The sequence below is a fragment of the Narcine bancroftii genome, chromosome 8 (genome assembly GCF_036971445.1).
Source record: "Narcine bancroftii isolate sNarBan1 chromosome 8, sNarBan1.hap1, whole genome shotgun sequence".
Taxonomy (NCBI): Eukaryota; Metazoa; Chordata; class Chondrichthyes; order Torpediniformes; family Narcinidae; genus Narcine; species Narcine bancroftii.
Window position 1 is genome coordinate 106,670,907 of NC_091476.1, and position 17,036 is coordinate 106,687,942.

At 38.1% G+C, this 17,036-nt stretch overlaps 1 long non-coding RNA gene across 1 annotated transcript in view; it reads left to right on the forward strand.

The window, feature by feature from the left end:
- LOC138741130 (uncharacterized) overlaps nt 1-16,389 on the forward strand; it is a 29,780-nt gene extending 13,391 nt beyond the window's left edge. Inside the window, exons 3-4 of the long non-coding RNA XR_011343349.1 lie at nt 12,049-12,089; nt 14,385-16,389. This is a non-coding gene — a long non-coding RNA (uncharacterized lncRNA). The remainder of the gene's footprint in view (nt 1-12,048; nt 12,090-14,384) is intronic.
- Nucleotides 16,390-17,036: the final 647 nt, after the last annotated feature.

A 17,036-nucleotide genomic window follows, 5' to 3' on the forward strand; every position in this document is an offset into this window, starting at 1 on the left:
CCAACAGCCATTTCTTTGCCCATGTTTGCCCTAGTGCTGTGAGACATGGGGCCTAGAGACACTGAAGACTCCCAGGCCACTTCCTCCTGCCAGTTCGACAGGACATTCACAGATAGTATTCTTGACCCACAACAGCAACCAGCAAAGCAAGCTATCAATTTACTGCCAGATTGAGATTTAAAAAATCTTGTAAATCTGAACCTATTCCCTACAGAGTCTGAAAGAAAATATGACTGACAAAAATATAGCAATCACATAAACTTGCATCATTTCATTTTCTCCGTGCTGTGGTGTCAATTTTGCCTTTACATCTGTCATGTTGCTGTTAAATACCTTCCCCAGTATTTCAATTGATGATAATTTTATTTAAATATTGATACAGTTAACAGAACACCTCAGTAAATTCATCCTCACTTCCTTAGACTAAATTATGGATCCAATTAACTTTACATTTTGAATTTGATTATAATTTTCTTAGTTCAAAACTTCAGTTGGAGAGAAATGAGCCTGTGACAGGAAGAGAATGAAAAGTTGCAATTATGTCAGTGATTCCCTGATGGCAAAAGAAATAATCCAGCTCGTATTTGGCTGAGCCTTCAGATACCCTTTTTTAATCCTATGCATTGCCTTTGGTTATCAGTGTAGGGAAAAAAAATATTTGGCAGGTAAATTGATCTCGGCTCAAAAATTTAACCAGAATTACAAACATCTGTGCTGGGAAAGTTAATGGAATAAATGGGAGGGTCAGTATAAACAGCACTTGCAAAAGAGTGGATTAACCAAGACTTGCCAGCATCGATCATTTAGCAGATTGTGTTTAAGCCTGGTTGAATTAAATAATTTGACTGTACCTTAAAATGGGAGAAAATGGTGGAAAAAACCATTAGTTTTTGTTTTCAACAGTTCATTATACAATGTTGTCTTTGTCATTTCGATCTTTGTCAGCTGCATTCAGACTTGTATTTGTTCTGCAAAGACAAAGGTCGGGTTGCATTAGACGTCTATGAATAACTGACATGGGAAGCAGGTTGTGAAATATCTGGCCCAACAGGTTGGTTTCATTCCACTGTTGTGCAACTTAGTTCCAGCGATTTAAAAAAAAATCCAGTTCTAGTAAATGCTCAAAAATCTGAAAGCAGAATTCTTTCCAATATTCTGGCACGCAGTAACAATTTAAAATCCTTAATTTGCATACTGACTTGTGACATACATCTTTTTATGTACAATACCTCTGATGCAGATTATAAAGTTTCTACTGAATTTGGATCCATTGGGCCAGATCTTCCTGACCTTGATTACTTCCCCACCCCATACTGAAATTCTCACCACAGAATTCCCCACCAGTTCAGAGGGCCTATCTTATTGATCTAAGCATCGTGCATATGAGTAAATATGACCTGCATGGCAGCAGAGTTTTCAGAAACTTTTATTGTCACATATTAATGTGTATACAAAATCTTTTTGAAACAAAAGCTTTGAAAGTTTACGATGCTGAAAAACATTCAGAACATTTAAAAAATTGGACGAAAGGAAACTGCTTGTTTTTTAACACATAAAAACAGATCACAACATTTAAAACTCAGTAAATTGAAAAAGGTATTGACTTCCATTCAAGTGAATAGGGAGGTTGTTCCTATACAATATCTAAACTGACATAGACTTCTTTTGCTGTTCTCAATAGTATAAGCTGTAGAATTGGGGCAACTTCAGTGTTGCTGCTGGACTCCATGGGGATTATGATGTTGAGTTTTATGATGTACCAAGTTGATGCCACTGTGTGGTAGAAGTGAGCTCCTTTTAGTGTTGCAAGATACAGTGGTGCTATCGTGTGGACAACTATATGTACTGCAATAACCTGGCTTCCACACAACCAACTTGAGTGCTGTATCCTTTCACTTAATTAGCAAAGCTAATTGGCAGAGTACACCTTGGAAGAGACTGAGGAGTTTGGTTGGGATTTGATACAATAAATGCAATAACCTCAGACTTTTTATTTCCAGTTTTGAAATGAAAGAATTAAACCATTAAATATTAGTTTATTTTTCATTATCTCCTTTATGCTAGGAGTTAATTAGAATGGACATAGGGACAAGTCAGTCAAGACTGATATTGTAAGAAGAATATAATTTATGCCCTGATATCTTCCTGCACTCTGGCTCCTTGAGGCCTACACCAAGTATTTGAGTAATTTGTTCTCCTAAACAATATCAATACATTTAGATTTGAGGTGAAGGAACATGCATAGACTATTGATCATGAAATAGAGCTCTGAACCTGCATAGCTGAAATCTGTTGTTGTAGTGTGTTGTGCGTAGGTGCAGTGGTCGCATTCTAGAACTTGTGTCACGCTGACATGAGTGTGCACGTGCTCTTCCAGTCTGCACCGGAAGAGAAGAGTCTGTGACACCATCTTTGCCACTGCTGACTCCCCCCATTCCAAGAACTGGCACCGGTAGTCTCGCAATGTGTCATGGATTAGATCTGCTGCATCAGTGGCCAATTTCTGTGTACTGTGATAGAATATTTGGAGAAGTATTTTGGAGATAAATTGGTAAAATTAGAGTAGGTTACATATACACACACACTTTAAAACAGATCTTATTTGAAATACTGAAGAATTCACATTCAGGAGAAGTCACGTGATGGAGTAGTGGCCGGTCGGGAAAACCAGCCCTCTCCAGAAAAATAGGGAAAAAGTTAGGAAAGGACAAAGCACAGCAAAAATAAAATATAAGAAATAGAAGATAAAGTGACAGAGAAGAGAAAGAAAATGGCACCCAAGAAAGAGAAAGTAAAAACAACCGAAAAAAAATGTGGAAAAGTCGCTGGAGAAGAAAGAAAAGGCCTTACCTGCATGAAAGAACAGGTAGCTGTGGTGGCGAGGAGCACCCGATCCCTGAGGGTAGTGCCTGCCCTGCGGAGGCGCCACCTCCCGACCGGTGGACTTCAAAAATGGCTCTCGGTGGCAAACAAAAGTACGCAACTGCACATGCGTGAGGAGTCGCGCATGCGCAGTGGGCAATCGAAAAAGAGGACACCAACGGGAGGGGGGCTCAGAAGAGGAGCGGGCAGCCACAGCGCGAACAGCTGAGCGACACCCAACGCCAGGGTGCTCAGCTGGAGGACGAGGAAGGCGGCAGAGGAGGGAGCGAGGAAACAGACGAGGGAGAAAGCCAGAGGGGTGACCAACAAGAGGATCAACGACAGGAGGCCCGACAGATGAGCAGCCCAGGAGGGGAGGACCAACAGCAAGAGGCCCAGCAAGAGGAGGGCCGACAAAGCGATATAAGTAGCTCATCAGGAAAAACAGAAAAGACACAGACACAAAGAAGAGGAGAAGAAGAAGACACAAACACAGGTTCAGACACAGAAGAAAAGGAAGAAGAAGACCAAGATCTTCACAGAGAAATAGAAGGTAAAATGATGGACAGAATATAGATAAAGCCTTTTTTTGAAAAACAAATGAAATCATTAAAAGAATGGTTATCATTAGAATTTAATGCAATTAAAAGGAAAAAAAGCACAAGGTAAAATGCAAAGTTTAGAACTGGTCATGACAGAAATAGGGAAAAGAGTAGAGAATGTGGAAGAGCGGGAAACGGCTGTAGAAATGGAAGTCGAAAAATTGGAAGAAAGTGACAAAAAAATTAAAGAGACAAGAGTTGTTATCTCAGAAAACTGATATGTTGCAAAATTATAGTAGGCGAAACAACATAAAAATAGTGGGCCTGAAGGAGGGTGAAGAAGGCACAGACATGAAGAAATTTATAAAAGGATGGATCCCAAAAGGTCCTGGGAACGACAGAAATGCAGGAAGAAATGGAAATAGAAAGGGCACACAGAGCATTAGCTCCGAAACCACAGACACATCAAAAACCAATATCCATCTTAGTAAAATTTTTGACAAGAGAAAATATACTGGAGGGGGCAAGGAATAAAGTTAGAGAAGATAATAAGCCATTGGAACACAAGGGTCAAAAAACATTAGTTTTGGACTCTTAAAGAGGAGGAAGGAGTTTAATACAGCGAAAACAATTTTATGGAAAAAAGGTTACAAATTCATGCTAAGACATCCAGCCTTGCTTAAAATATTTATACCCGGTAGCAAAACAGACTGTTATCTGATCCAGAGGAAGCACAAGAATTCACAGAACGTTTGAAGGACAGATGAAGAGATGTAACAAGAATGAAGAACGGCGATAAAATATATATAAAAATGTAAAAACAATGTATATAAAAAAAAACTAAAGAGGGAAAAGAGAAGGGAAGGAAGGAATTAAGGGGGGAAAAAAGAGATTTGTTATATGTGTAAAAGAAAAGTATTTTCTGGAGGGGGCTGGGGGGGAGAGGGAATAACCTTCACTGCAAAATCAGTTGGCGCTTGTGAGCAAGATCACAATCCAAATGGAAAGGGGAGTTGTGGTTGTCCGGATAGGGATAAGGGGAACTCAGAGAGGGGGATGGGAAGCATTTGGGATTAAGGTGTTATTGGGTGTGGGAACTGTTGGGATATTTTATGTTTTAAATGTGTTGTTGTACATTGACTTTAATAAGGGAAAACTAAGATGAAATTGGGAAAAAGGGGGGTGGAGGTGGCAAGGATGTGGAAAAGAGGTGTAAGCTAGATATAAGATGGCCACATAATGAAATACGTAACAAAATTAAAAGGAAGAGGCTACTAAATTTATTGAAGAAGGAAAAAATAGATATAGCATTTGTGCAGGAAACGCATCAAACTGAAGTGGAACATAACAAATTAAAGAGAGACTGGGTAGGACCCCTAGTGGCAACATCCTATAATTCAAAAGCTAGAGGTATAGCCATATTAGTTAACAAAAATGTACCAATCAAAATAGAGGAGGAAATAATAGATCCAGCAGGGAGGTATGTAATGATAAATTGTCAGATATACTCAGAATTTTGAAATTTGCTCAATATATATGTGCCTAATGAGGAGGATCAAAAGTTTATGCAGGATATTTTTTTGAAGATTGCAGACACACAAGGAAATATATTGATAGGAGGGGATTTAACCTTAATTTGGATCCAATGTTGGATAAAACTAGACAAAAGACAAGCAAAAAGAATAAAGTATCAAATTTATGGTTAAATCAATGCAGGAAATGAAACTTATGGATATATGGAGGAGGCAGCACCCAAGGGAGAAGGAATACTCATATTATTCAAGTAGGCACTAAACATACTTAAGGATTGATATGTTTTTGTTGTCAGCCCATATTCAAGGGAGAGTTAGGAAAATTGAGTATAAATCTAGACTGCTATCAGATCATTCACCCCTGTTATTAGCAATAGAACTGGAGGACATCCCACCAAGAACATATCTTTGGCTTGGCTTCGCGGACGAAGATTTATGGAGGGGGTAAAAGTCCACGTCAGCTGCAGGCTCGATTGTGGCTGACAAGTCCGATGCAGGACAGGCAGACACGGTTGCAGCGGTTTCAGGGGAAAATTGGTTGGTTGGGGTTGGGTGTTGGGTTTTTCCTCCTTTGTCTTTTGTCAGTGAGGTGAGCACTGCGGTCTTCTTCAAAGGAGGTTGCTGCCCGCCGAACTGTGAGGCACCAAGATGCACGGTTTGAGGCGATATCAGCCCACAGGTGGTAGTCAATGTGGCAGGCACCAAGAGATTTCTTTAGGCAGTCCTTGTACCTCTTCTTTGGTGCACCTCTGTCACGGTGGCCAGTGGAGAGCTCGCCATATAACACGATCTTGGGAAGGCGATGGTCCTCCATTCTGGAGACGTGACCCACCCAGCACAGCTGGATCTTCAGCAGCGTGGACTCGATGCTGTCGGCCTCTGCCATCTCGAGTACTTCGATGTTAGGGATGAAGTCGCTCCAATGAATGTTGAAGATGGAGCGGAGACAACACTGGTGGAAGCGTTCTAGGAGCCGTAGGTGATGCCGGTAGAGGACCAATGATTTGGAGCCGAACAGGAGTGTGGGTATGACAACGGCTCTGTATACGCTAATCTTTGTGAGGTTTTTCAGTTGGTTGTTTTTCCAGACTCTTTTGTGTAGTCTTCCAAAGGTGCTATTTGCCTTGGCGAGTCTGTTGTCTATCTCGTTGTCGATCCTTGCATCTGATGAAATGGTGCAGCCGAGATAGGTAAACTGGTTGACCATTTTGAGTTTTGTGTGCCCGATGGAGATGTGGGTGGGCTGGTAGTCATGGTGGGGAGCTGGCTAATGGAGGACCTCCGTTTTATTCAGGCTGACTTCCAGGCCAAACATTTTGGCAGTTTCCGCAAAACAGGACGTCAAGCGCTGAAGAGCTGGCTCTGAATGGGCAACTAAAGCGGCATCGTCTGCAAAGAGTAGTTCACGGACAAGTTTCTCTTGTGTTTTGGTGTGATCTTGCAGGCGCCTCAGATTGAAGAGACTGCCATCCGTGCGGTACCGGATGAGGTTAAACTCCATACTACTTAAAAGGCAGAAATTTAGAGAGTTTATTGAATGCCAAATTAAAACATATTTTGAAATAAACACAGAATCAGTGAAAGACAAATTTATATTATGGGATGCAATGAAAGCCTTCATTAGAGGGCAGATAATAAGGTATGTATCTAAGATGAAAAAGGATTACAAGCGGGAAATAGAGCAGTTGGAAATGGAGATAGTAAGTACAGAAAAGGAACTAGTAAAAAGGGATGATATAACGAAAAGAAGAGAATTGGCGGACAAAAAAATAAAATATGAAACATTACAAACATACAAGGTGGAGAAGAACATAATGAAAACAAAGCAAAAGTATTACGAACTGGGAGAAAAAACACAAAAAATATTAGCCTGGCAACTTAAAACAGAACAAGCTAAAATAACGGTATTGGCATCAAGGAAAAAGGACAAACAAATTACATATAACCCAACAGAGATTAACTTTAAGGAATTTTATGAACAATTATACCATACTGAGAATGAGGGGAAAGATGATAAAATAGAGGAATTTTTAGCTAAAATTGAACTGCCAAAATTGCAAGAAGAGGAACAAAACAAACTAATAAAACCATTTGAAATGGAGGAAGTGCAGGATATATTAAAAAATCTGCTGAACAATAAAACACCAGGAGAGGATGGATTTCCAATAGAATTTTATAAAACATTTAGGAGATTAATTCCTCCTCTCCTGGAAGTAATGAACCAGGTAGAAGAAAAACAAAACTTGCCAGATTCATGTATAACAGCAATAATTACAGTAATACCAAAAAGGGGAAGGATCCATTAACATCAGCATCATATAGACCAATATCTCTACTTAACTCATTATTAGATAATAGCGAAATTATTAGCAAACAGATTGGACGATTGTGTACCAAAAATAGTAAAACAAGAACAAACTGGGTTTATTAATAAAAGACGAACAGCAGATAATGTCTGTAAATTTATTAATCTAATTCATGCAGTTCAAGGAAATAAGAAACCAACAGTGGCTGTTGCTTTAGATGCAGAAAAAGCCTTTGACAGAGAAGAGTGGAACTACTTTTTTTTAAAGTATTACAGATGTTCAATCTACCAGAAAAATATATAAATTGGATTAAAGCAATGTATAGTGGACCATTGGTGAAGGTAGCAGTAAATGGATATGTATCTAATCAATTTAAATTAAGTAGGTCAACTAGACAGGGATGTCCATTATCCCTCTTATTGTTCGCCTTAGCAATAGAACCTTTGGCAGAACTGATAAGAATAGAAAATAAAATAAAAGGGATAAAAATAAAGGAGAAGGGGTATAAAATCAGTTTATTTGCAGATGACATCATAGTATACCTAACAGAACTAGAGGTATCAATAAAAGAATTACATAAGAAATTGAAAGAATTTGGAGAAATATCGCAAATAAAAGTGGTGATGCCAATGAGTAATGCGGATTATACAGAATTTAAAAAAGAATCACCATTTAAATGGCAAGACCAAGCAATTAGATACCTAGGGATCAGGTTAGATAATAACTTAAGACACTTGTACAAACTAAATTATCAGCCACTAATAAAGAAATTGCAGGAAGACTTAGAACATTGGAAAGAATTACTGCTAAAGTTGATAGGGAGGGTAAACTGCATTAAAATGAACGTGTTCCCAAGGATACATTACTTATTTCAAACATTACCAATTCCCTTAACAGAATTTGTAAAAAATGAACTAAAGAGAATAATAAGGAAATTCTTGTGGAAAGGGAGGAAACTGAGGGTAGCATTAGATAAATAAACAGAGAGGTATAACGAAGGTGGTTTGGAGTTAGCAAACTTTAGAAATTATTATAGAGTCGCACAATTAAGGTATTTATCAGATTTTTACCAGACAAGGGAAAAATCCAGACTGGACTAAGATAGAACTAGATAAAATAGGGGAGAAGATACTGGAACATATGCTTTATAAGTGGGATGAAAAGTTGGTGCAATATAAAAGCTCACCAGTACTGCATCATTTACTTAATACATGGAAGAAGATCCACTTAGAAAGGAAAAAAACGAATTACCAAATACCAAAACTATTATTGACGCAAAATCCACTAATCCCTTTTACAATAGATAACCTTTCCTTTAGAGAATGGGAGTGAAAAGGAATCAAAAGAATAGAAAATTGTTTTTTGGGAAATAATTTATTAACATTTGAACAATTGATGTACAAATATGGAATAACTCATGGTACAATGTTTGCATGTTATCAATTGAAAGCTTATTTAAAGGATAAATTGGGAAACAGATTGAGATTACCTGAAGGAAGCAGCTTTGAATATGTGATTACAGACACAATGATAATTAAAAGATTTATAACGAATATGTACATTAAGCTACAAGATAAGGAAAATGATGAAATAAACTATAAACCTAAACAGAAGTGGGAAAAGGATTTAAATGGTAAAAAATGAAATATGGGAAAAGTTCTGGAACTATGAAGAATACAATAAACACAAGGTTACGCATGATACAGTATAATTGGATACATAGGGTATATATTACTCCTCAAAAATTAAAAGAATGGGATGTTTTTTTCTGTAAGAAGGAAATGGGAACAACAGTACATGCAATTTGGGCATGTACAAAAGTGAATACGTTTTGGGAAGAAGTAAATCTGATATTAAATAAAAATCACAAAAAATAACATACCAAAAATCCAGAGATCTTTCTTCTAAGTAACTTAAGAAGTAAAGAATCAGGCCTCAAATTGGATAAAGAGCATAAAAGATTCATTATGAAAGCCTTAGCAGTAGCAAATAAATGTATAATGTCAACTTGGAAAATGGAAGAGAGCATGAGAATACAGCAATGGTACATGAAAATGAATAAATGTATTCCATTGGAAAAAATAACATAATTTAAAAAATAAATTTTAAATTAATAATTTAAACAAATTTGGGAACCATACATGGAACATAACAGAGAGAGCTTGCCTGGGACCTCCATCCCCTAAAATGATAAGAAGACAAAACAACTAGATTCAGTGTGTAACAAATAGATGACAGATTTTTCTTGTTTATTTTTCTTTGTGTGAAGATATTGTTTCATGGTTTTATTGTATTGTATATGTTGAATATTTATGGGTTTTGGAGGGGTGTGGGAAGAGGGGAGGGAAAGGGGGGGGAAAAAGGGAGAAATGCCACTGTGTAAATTTAATGAGAAATGTTTGTACATATTTTGGTTGATATGATTCAGTGTGAAAAATTTAAAAATTATTAAAAAAAGAATTCATATTCAGCGACTTTACAGAAACTATGGAGAATGTTATGCACATTTCATAAGTAGGTGCTAATTGAAATGGTGTCATGAAATGAATGGGCTGGGGACAGATCGTCTGTGTTGAACATTTTTACAAGACTTCTGACCTTTCTGCAAAGTGCTCACTCAAAGGTCACTCCTGGGTTCTTGTTTACCTAAAAACAACAGATGGGAGCAGAGGACTAACTCCTATTGTTTGCTGGAGAAGGTCAGGGGTTTTGCAAGTGAGAGAGAGAGAGTGAGAGAGAGAGAGAGAGAGAGAGAGAGAGAGAGAGACTGAACAGTCACAGCTGAAACAAGCAGGAAAAGCTTGTTGGAACTGAAACAAAAACTCCAGAGTGGCAGATGGCTGGAAGTGCTATCTGTCTGATGTTTCTCTTGGAATAAGTGAAACAGAAAGGAACTCTGTGGTGTCCTGAAAGTAAAAGATTATCATCTGGAGAACCCTGATGGGGCAAGTTTCATCAGCAAGACATTGAGGTGACTAATGGTGGTAACTCTGTTGTGGAAATCCTGGAACAGCAAATCTCTCTGCAATGACACGCACATGAAGAGTCGAAATTAAAGACTGATTTATGGCAGTGGCAGCTCTCCTTGCTGCTGACATCGGGAGTGATGTCATGGCAGCACCATTCTCCAATTAGGTGGAGTTTCCGCCTTTGCTTTCTGATTTCCCACCGTGCAGGGTTCACTTGGGACGAAGGTCGATGGCCCCGGTGGGGTCTGCCTGCTTGCTGCGTTCGATGGCCATTTTGTGTACTGGATCATGTCCCGGGTTAGCGGGCTGATACAATATAAAGCAAGGCTCTTTGATAATGTTATCTTGCTGAATTGCTTTCAAGTTGTGCTGTACTCATGAGTTTGTGAATATGTGGGAAAAAATCAGGGGTGGCTTCCTGATGAAAATTGACAAGTGATGCTAACTTAAAAAAACACTAATTGAAAATCAAAAAATTGCAGATGCTGAAAATTGGAAATAAAAACAGAAAATACTGAAAACACCCTAAGTCTGGCAGCATCTGTGGAAACGGAAACGGAAGTTAACATTTTGCCAGAGAAAGTAATCTTCAACTGAGAGGTTATCTCTGTTACTCTTTCCACACATGCTGTCCAATCTGCTGAGCATATCCAGTACTTAATATTTTCATTTCAGGGTGTCAGTTGAGTCCAAGAGTGGGCTTGACTCTGATGCCTCTCACATATGAAGAGTTGCATGTATACAATGGAAAAGTATCAGAGATCTAGAGATGCATTGACTTGGGCCTCTCAGCGAGTTTGGAAGTCTAGAAGATTCATTGTCCTGGGCCTCAGGGCGGAGGGTGCTGGAGCTATTGGGAGCTCCATGAACCATGACTGTGAGGTTGTTTGTTTCCCTTAACATTGGTGGATCTTTAACATCTTGTTCTGGCCTTTGATGGCTGCACGACTAGCAGCCCGCAGCGCACCCTCAGGATCGGGAATGTTCTTCTCCACTTGAACTGGTGGACACTTTTAACATCTAGTTTGCAACCAGTCTTTACTTGTGATATTGTCTAATCTCGGATTAATTAACTGTAGGTAGTTCTGTTTTTGTTAAGCACCTTTTGTAAACTCACTGTGGTCTCAAGAACATTGTATCATTTTAATTCCATGGCACATGGTGTTAAAGTGACAATAAAGCCTGTCTAACTGACTGAAATCCCAATGGAATCAAACCTCAGCAAGAAGCAGGAACTTGCAGGAAGTAAACAAAATGAGAGAAAGAGAATATTGAAGAATATTTTTTCCTCCCTCCACCCTTTCATTCAGACGACTGCCCACATTTTGCTCAAACCTTGATGAAGGGCTGAAGCCCGAAACATTGGTTATGTATCTTTACCTTTGCTATATAAAGTACACGGTTTGACGGGCTGAGTTTCTCCAGCATTGTATTTTTACTTCAGTCATGGTATCTGCAGACATTTGAGTTTTACTCTTGTGCTGTGATGAACCAGGATTAGAAATTAAAGTTGGAAAAGTTTGAAGTAAGAAGCTAAATTAGTTGAGCTCAGATTTCTTTACTGACTCACCTGTTCTATAGACAGTTCCAGGAATAAACTGCCTATCTTATTGTTCCTAAGCTTCAATACTATTTTCACTGTGCAATATTTGTTGAAATCATAAACTATCATACAATCTCTTACTCTAGCTGATACATTCGTACTAGATTTGACTAGCTTTTTAAAATCAAAGCATGGCATTTTTTTGTGATTTATGTTTTAAATAGTTTTCTTGGATCATAAAATTCTCAATTAAATCTTGTTATTTTTTTTTCCCCACACAATCCCTACCTAAAGGTCCTCTGATGCAGGAGATGCAGTTAAAATGAGATTGGCAGGTACGTCTCAAATTGTACACGGTCCAATAATGCAGGCTGTTGATGAAGCTAATGAATGAGTCAGTGACATTGAGAATTCGCACGTCACTTCCAACTGCTCCGCACCTTCCATTTGAATCTAAGACTTTAACCGGTTCTGCAGTTGCTTGTGTTAGAATCACAGACCTAAAAGTTACAATAACTGCCATGCATAATTTTCTGACAATGCAATGATTCATTAGAAAAATTATGGATCATGGGCACCAGATTGCCAGCAGATCAATAAAATTATCATAACTTGATCTGGTCGGTAGTCAGCACAGCCTCAGAATATCTTAAAGGATAGAATATTCTGGCCTGCTGGATCAGAATTCCCAGTGTCATTACAAAGCCATATCCAGATCATATATAAACAAGTAACAATGCGTCACCATTCTAAGTATCAATCACCAAGCAAAGTGCATTCAAGATGTAAAGAATACTAGAACAGGGCTTAGATATTGGAAATCACAGTGTCAGTTAAATTTTGCATATAATAATGAAAAAAAGAATAAGAAATAGGAACAGGAGTAGGCCATCTGGTACATCAAACCTGCTCTGCCATTCAATAAGATCATGGCTGATCTGACCATGACTCAGTTCCTCCTCCCTGCCTTTTCCTCATAATCTTTAATTCCCTCACTATTCAGAGTTCAGATTTGTTGTCAAAGTACACACATCACTTACAAAAATCTATTTCACTGTGTCTTAAATGCATTTAAGGAAGTAGCCTTTAGTTTTCCTGGGCAGAGAATTCTACATTTTCTTACTATCTGGGGAAATTGGTTGCCATTTATCTCCATCTAAATCTACTTTCCTGAATCATGAAACTATGTTTCCTAGTCCGAGTTTCACCTCCCAGTGAAACAACTTTCCTGCTTCATGTCCCTTTCATAATTCCAATGAGTATAGTCCCAGATGATTCAGTTTCTCTTCACAGGCTAACCCTCTCATCTCTGGAATCAACCTCTAAAGCTAGTATATCTTTTCTTGTATAAGAAGACCAGAACTATATGTAGTATGCCAGGTGCAGCCTCACCAATACCCTGTACTGTTGCAGCAGAACCTCCCTGTTCTTGAACTTAATTCCTCTAGCAATGAAAGCCATCATTCCATTTGCCTTCTTGATAACATAGTGCACCTGCAAACTAACCTTCTGTGATCCATGCACAGGTACTCCCAAGTCCCTCTGCAGTATGCTGTTATCATAATAGCTTCTAGCTTCACAGAAAGAAAGCAACTGGATTATTTTGATGAAAATGATGCCAAGCTTTCTCTGATACTCGATAACTAGTGTGAAGCTCCAACAAAACAGAACACTAAGACAACAGTCGAGAAATGACTGAGACATATGCAGTTTCCATGGTAGAGACAGAGATTGTGGAAATAAATAAAAAAATCTTGACAGATGTAAAATAAGGCAATTATATATCTTCAAAACATTTATCGTTTCAATTCATCATTGAAAACACAAGTGCATGTCCACATCAAAAATCTAATAATGCAGTTTGAAATGTTCAACTAAACCCAAACTTATTAGAGGAGGGATTTCCAATGGCCATTTTATTTAAAAAGTCCTTTGAATTAAATAACTCAAATTTTATGATGATTTCTTGCTATGCATTTTGTCCTCACCATTTCATCAGGTCCCATCCTTCGAAATTTGAGCTGCACTGCAAGTTCATTACAGTGAAAAAAATAGTAAATTGGCTTTAATTTAAAAAAAATTTAGACATACAGCATGGTTTCAGGCCTTTTCGGCCCACAAGCCCGTGCCTCCCAATTACACCCAAATGGCCTACAACACTGGAACGTTTTGAAGTGTAGGAGGAAACCGGAGCCCCCGGGGTAAACCCACACAGACTCGGGGAAAATGTACAAAATCCTTATAGCAGCACGGGATTCAAATTGGTCTTGATTTGGTGGTGCTGTAACAGCGTTGCGCTGACTGCTACGCTAACCATGCCATCCTTCTTGGGTAGGGTATCAGTGGAACCACATCTGTAATGGAGTGTAATGAATCAGAGCCAAAATATTTTTTACCAACACCACTGAGTCCTTCATAGCTGCCAGCACACTTAGCTATTATTCCTCAGTTAGAATATAACCTCCAAAAGAGAAAACAAATTTGTCAGGATTTAGGATCTTTAATTTTTTTTAAAATAAAGCTTAATGAAACATCAAGGACTCTTTTGGTTGGAATAAGTTTAACTTTGTCATCTTTAGGCATGTAATCTGCTTTGTTTGATTGAGATAACATCACAAATTTATTCACAGAGAGAAGATCAATAATTTGTTCAACATGGTATATAATGAGGACAACCACTTTCAAAATAAATGTTCCTCTGCTTTGTTTCATACAAGATCCATTTTGCAGCTTTTCTCTTGAGAATATGCCATGGAATCTCAGGACAACTTTTGGACAATGGCCCAGAAAGCTGCTTGCTAGAGATAGACTTCCTTCCTAGGACAGCAGAGGAAGGGCACAAAATCTCTTGCCATGTGCCTACAATTACAAAACAAGGTGAAAATGAAAATAAAAATTGCAGGAAATGCTCAGCAGCTCATACAGCATCTGTGGAGGAAAAAAAGTTAATATTTCGGCCCAGATCAGAATAATTTACCAGATGCTTTGGAGCCCACTGATAAAGTTGAGATAAATTAACAAGCGCCTGGATTGACATAAAAACTGGGTCAGATGGAAACTTCCTATTACATTTTCAGAAGTGACAGTGTTTGTTTGATGCTGGAGGTAGATTTACATCAATAAAAAAGTGAATTTGAGAAAAAGGTATTTACATTGGTCATATCTAAATGTAATCCACTGAGTCACCAATAGGTTTGAAGACTGTATAATACTTCTCTTTCCTCCTCTTTTCTGCATGGTGCAAACGCATCGTTTATTGCAGATTAATGATTCCACCTCCAGTCTCTCCTTACGTGCCTCCCCGTAAAGATAAAAGATTGACAGGATCTCTTTGTGGCTTTTTGCTGTTGTCCTCTTCTTTATTCTAAATTATTCTATTAACATTTCTAGAATGATAATTGCCCTCCCATACATATGTCCCAAAATCTTTGTTGCAGAAAATCGCCTTGAACATACATGTCCATCATGCATTGATTTTCTTTTTGAGTTCCCATCAATTATCCACAATGATTCATTAATGAATGTATAGGGAAAAAAGTAGGGATATCAATAAAAGCACCATTGTGTAAAAATGTGTTATTGCCTATAGATATATATATATATATATATATATATATATATGGACTATAGAATGTTAAATTTGTGGTATGACAAAGGTATAAAACATATTAAAGACTGTTACATGGAAGGAACTCTTATGTCCTTTCAACAATTAAAACACAATTATGGAGTGGCCAATGGGACCATCTTCTGTTTTCTCCAGCTTAGATCATTCTTAAGAGAAAGATGGGAACCAATGTTGACCCCACCTGAAATTAGTGAAACTAAATGAATGGTCTGAATGGGGAATACACCCAAATTTATAACCAAAATGCTCTCTAGAGCGAAAGTGCAAAACCAGGGTTGCAGAGGTCAAGGGAAAGATCGGAGTCGGACTTGGGTGTGGTGATTCAGAAAGAAGCTGGTCAGATTGGTGCAAGGACACCATGACATCAATTATAAATGGAATATATGGACTGGTTCAGTATAATTTTTTTTTTTAATTTTTTTTTTACGCCAAATATATCTTATCCCACAAAAAATATGCAGATCAAAAGCCGAAATTTCAGATGTGGGACCGAGACAGGACTTTTCTACATGCCACGTGGTCGTACATGAAAGTGAGGCCATTACGACAAGAAATCACAGAAAAATTAACCAGAATAACAGGAGTGGCCTTCACGGGCGACCCTGAGCTCTATCTATTAGGTCATTTCATGGAAATAAGCAACAAATTGACCAAATATCAAATCTCATTGACAAAAATAGCACTGGCAGTAGGGATAAAATATATCACGATCATTTGGAAGTCCGACTCCCCTCTACTCATAGCATGATGGACTGTGGAAATGAACAGATGTATATATTTATATATATGGGGGAAAAAAAATCACATATAACTTAAAGAATAAATATGACACTTTCATAAAGGTCTGGCAGCCAAACCTGAACCACATAGGGGCCCAGATATAGTAATAAAAAGGAACAAAAATGTTATAAAAGTTACTAATATATATTATAAAAAAGTAGTTTCCCCAACTGTACTCCATATACTTAACATATATGTAAGCTCTGAGAGTGAATGGATCTGTATGTATGGAAGCAGGGGTGGGGGGAGGGAGGGAGGGAGGGACTGTTTTGTTGTTTGTTGTGTTTGTGAGAAAAAGTTTAACATATTGTATATGTAAAATGTTACAATGTATAATTTTTTAAAAACAAACCAAAATAAAATACTCAAAATAAATTAATGATGATTCTCAGTTTGTGAACTGGCTACCCAATGCACTTCATGGAATGAAGGCAGTGGGCCAGGTACGAAAAGTCTTCCTGATATGGTTAAGGCCTACCGAGTTGGGGCAGCAGCTTTGCAGGGGGTCATTTCTCATCTTGGAAGAATCAAGCAGAGCAAAGACTGTTTGAAAAAAAGACATGTCCCATGACCAGGTATCCATACACACCAAGCAAAATCCCTTTTCATTCAGCTATGTATGCCCAAGACAATCCAACAAATAGCAGCAGGGCAAAGAATATGGTATAAGCTTGATGACCCTTTGAAACCAGAGTCTTTGTTAATCATGGCCAAATTAGGTCAAAGTCAGCTGATTTTTTAAAAAACTCTGGAGTGAAACAAAGCAAACTTGTAGAATGGCTGTAGCTATTTGGAGACTATTTGGCCTATCAAGTCCATTCTAATTCTTCACTGACAATCCAGCTCGACCCATTCTCCTGCCCACTCAATTGAT